Raw genomic sequence first — 4,432 nt, 5'->3', positions numbered from 1 at the left:
TTTGTTAGGAAATGGAAAGACTTAGAAAAAATCCTATTAAGTGAAGTAAGCAGACTCAAAGGAACTTAGGCTCAATGGTTTCCCTCATTCGTCATAATCAGTAGAAACCTTGGGCTCTACTAGCAGAGATTTGCAATAGAGCAAAATCTTGATACATAAGGATATATAATGTGAAGCTAATTGAAAGGACTTCCAGGATAGTGAAACAAAAGCCATATAATGAATGATTGTTGTCCTTAATGTACTATGTTGTCTCTCATCTCCTTTGCTGTCCCTTGGTTATCTCATATTGGTATAGTATCTCACCTTGTTATCTGATTTATTGAATTTATTTGTATTTGGATATTTGAAATTTGATAGGGAAGGGGGGAAAACCAAGACGGGTGGGGGGTGTGGGGGGGGAGGGATACGGGTACCAAGACATGTGAAAGGGTATCAATGTATGTGAATTAATGCACCTTCTATCTGGCAAATATCATGTAACCCTTTTACTAATTACAATAAAAAATATAAAAAAAAGAAATGCAAATCAAAACAACTCTAAGATTCCACCTCACTCCAGTTAGAATGGCCAGGATCAAGAAAACTAGTAGCAACAGATGTTGGAGGGGGTGAGGCCAGGAGGGATCAGTACTACACTGCTGGTGGGAATGCAAACTTGTTCAACCACTATGGAAAGCAGTATGGCAGTTCCTCAAAGACTAAACATAGAGCTCCCCTATGACCCAGCAATTCCACTACTAGGTATTTACCCAATTGTCCAGAAACAAGGACATACTAAATCCACTAGCACAATGATGTTCATTGCAGCACTATTTACCACAGCAAAGATATGGAACCAACCCAGATGCCCCTCAGTTGATGAGTGGATCAACAAGATGTGGTATTTGTACACAATGGAATTCTATGCTGCTGTCAGAAAGAATGACATCGCCCATTTGTAAGAAAATGGAAAGACTTAGAAAAAATTTTATTAAGTGAAGTAAGCCAGACTCAAAGGAACATATGCTCAATGGTTTCCCTCATTTGTCATAACCAGTAGAAACTTTGGGCTCTCCTAGCAGAGATTTATAATACAATAAAACCTAGATACTTAATGCCACATAGAATGATGCTAAATGAAAGGACCTCCAGGATATAGAAACAAAAGCCATATAATGAATGATTGTTGTCTTTAATGTACTGTGTTATCTCTCATCTCTTTTGCTGTCCCTTGGTTATCTCATATTGTTATAATATTTCACCTTGTTATCTGATATATTATATATGTGGGTATTTGGTTATTTGAAGTCAGATAGGAAAGGGAGGAAAACAAGATGAGGGGCAGGTGTGGGGGAGGGAAATGGGGATCAAGACATGAGAAAGGGTATCAAGGTATGTGGAGTAATGCACCTTCTATCTGATGACTATAATGTAACCCTTCTTTTAATTACAATAAAAATATATGAGAAAAAGAAGAGAACATCCTCTGTGATACAACTTTTTCCCACAAGACATCACCTTTTAAAGGTTTCAATACCTCACAATAGTTTCACAGGCTATCAATGAGGCCTTTACCATATAGATTTTCCGAGGCAATTAAGATTCCGTGTGATAAGATTCCATTCCCAGCCCTGAAGTCACAATGCAAAATGCAGTTAGCCCAGCCTGAATTGTTCTCAAAGTCTTCACAGCTCCAGACTTGTTCAAAATCCCAGTACATCCAGATGTGGTGGCTCATGCCTATAATTCTTGCACTTGGGAGGCAGAAGTGGGAGGACTGAATTCAGCGTGGTCTACATAATAAGACCTTGTCTCAAATCAACATAATAAAATATCAAGTACAAAATTTTCTCAAAAGTAATATTTATTATAAGCCATGCCCTGAGTAAAATTAAAAAAGCTAAATACTGTGGGAGAAAATGATTTTAGGTAAATATATTCATTTGCAGAGAATAAACTTGGCACCCTTACTCCTGTTTGTAATTCTAACTACTCAGGAGGCTGAGATCTGACAATCATAGTTCGAAGAGAGCCCCAGCAAGAAAGTTCATGAAAGTCTTTTTATGAACTATGAGCTTGAATTAGAGCTGCAACTTACATGGTTGAACAGAACCTTGAGAAAATGCAAAAACAAAAACAAAACCCTCAGAGACAATGTCCAGGCTCTGAGTTCAGTCCTCAGAACTGGCAGTAAAAGAAAAGGAGAAACACAGAAGTATTAAGGAACAACTGAGTGGGGAAAGACCTAACTTTAGCACACTATATGACTGAATACTCAGAATCCAGGATGCTTGATAGTGTCATTTGTGCCCCGAAGACTTTAGTACCCCACTATACAGCCCTACAAGTTTCAGCTTACACTCCACTATGTCTTCTGTTGTATGTATTCTTCTTCAAGTTCTCTGGTTCCCAAGCAGTATAGAATGATACCAATTTTTCCTCATTCCTCTTCTGCCCCCTCTTTGTTTCAGTCTTTTCTGTCTTCTCTTCTTTTTCATCACACACACACACACACACACACACACACACACACACTCACACACACACACAGAAGAAAACAGTACTTCACAGACTAACATTTATGGTTGTGTGTACGTTGAAACCTCAGGTCTAGTTTCAAACTTGTAACTTTAATATTAGATTTGTCAACAAGAAGATGATTGTATGAACCTTTTGGGAAGGCTCCAATTATTTAGTGTATGTGGTGACTGTGCAGGAAATTAAAAGTAACATTTGCTGACAATATTAAATATAATTGTCAATTGATTTACAAAAATTCTCAAAACAAAGACTATACTTTCAGGGATAATTTCTAGATAGCGTACCAAAAACCACAAGGAGGAGACATAGTATTCTCTCCTGACCCTGAAGCTGACTTCTGGTGTTGCTTTCTTGCAATCGCCACTTGCCATTGATAATTGTTCTTCTCTTCCCTTTGAGAGAGCAAGAGGGAGAGAATGCATTCTGAGTGGCTTTTGGAATTTTAAAAAAATTCTTAAAACATAAACAGCCATAAACACCAATTCATCCTATAATTCCAAAACATGCACTTACAATAATTTTATTAATTCAATAAGTTTATAAGAGATGAATGCATCCAACTCTATTGAAGTACTAAACATAATAAGCCCCCAAAGCAACACTGTTATTGTGATTATTATCTATCTTCTCACAATTTTCCACCAATGTTTCCATGTGGCCTAGTTTTAGAGAAAATTACTACTGTATCTATCTAAAATTGAATTAATATTCATTACAAGACTACAATACCAATCCAGGGCATTCTCAGGTAATAATCTTTCCATCAATATGTCTGTTATGCCTGGCTTATATCTAAATTGAGCAGTTTATATTGGTACATCAATTTATCAGTCAACCTAATTTTTGTCCTTTAATCCATGATTTTAAATAAGTGACAGCAACTTAGAATGACAACTAAGCAGGAAACTGCAGCAGTGGCTGGTGCATCAGTCTGTTGGACAACATGATAGGATTTATCTTAAATACAAATAAATTTCTGTGCTTGAGTATGAAAGTGTTTCATTACATATACTCTAACTTTCTTCTCTATAAAATTCCAATCAGTATTCTACCCAGATGATCATAGTATTTCATTCCCTCTAAAGTATATAGAGCTTCCTTTTATTCCTGTTTCTGTTGTTTTTGTTTTGTCATCACAGGGCTTGAACTCTGGGCCCAGGTGTTTTCCGTGAGCTCTTCTGCTCAAAGTTACCAGCCTACCCCTTGAGCCATAACACCACTTCTGGTTTTCTGGTGATTAATTGGAGATAAGAATCTAACGGACTTTCTACTTTATTACCCGGTCTGGCTTTGAACCCTGATCTTCAGATCACAGCCTCCTGAGTAGCTAAGATTACAAGCATGAGCCATTGCACCTGGCTCAAATACAGTTTTCTCTATACTGAAGATAGAACACGGCAAAAATACTCTATAAGTAAAAAGAATAGAAGCAAATGATAGAACAAAGGTTATAGCTACACTGAATAACACATTTTTACACAAACAGCTTCAGAGAGTAACTCTCCAGTTGAGACAATGATGAATCATGTTTATATTTTATCTGCTTATGGCATGCCATGTACACTTGAGGTTAGGATACTAATTCATATTTCAATATTTTAGGCTGTAGGTTTTTGTTGGCTTGGTTCTTGAACTGTAAACATCTCAGATATTTATGTTTACACATTAAGCTACAAAAATTAAACACAATTACCCCTGTACATACTGAATGAGTGCTAATTGACTCTAAATCTGAGTATTATATTCTTGTACAATGTAACATTTAATACCATATTCTCTGTAATACTATTTTCTATGATATATAATATTACAAAATAGATGTATAATGTTCTTGGTAACAAGCAATAAAATAAAATATTCATAGCCAGGTGTGGTGGCTCTTGTCTTTAATCCTGGCTACTCAGGAGGC

General features: G+C 36.5%; 1 pseudogene; it reads left to right on the top strand.

Annotated features, from left to right (window-relative positions):
* The first annotated feature begins 2,769 nt into the window (after positions 1 to 2,769).
* LOC150058690 (small nucleolar RNA U3) lies at positions 2,770 to 2,955 on the top strand (annotated as a pseudogene).
* The last annotated feature ends 1,477 nt before the right edge of the window (positions 2,956 to 4,432 follow it).

This window comes from Megascapheus bottae, chromosome 9, assembly GCF_031878675.1.
Source record: "Megascapheus bottae isolate mThoBot1 chromosome 9, mThoBot2.hap1, whole genome shotgun sequence".
NCBI lineage: Eukaryota > Metazoa > Chordata > Mammalia > Rodentia > Geomyidae > Megascapheus > Megascapheus bottae.
The sequence above is the reverse complement of the archived record's forward strand: the minus strand, read 5'-3'. Positions and strand labels throughout refer to the sequence as shown.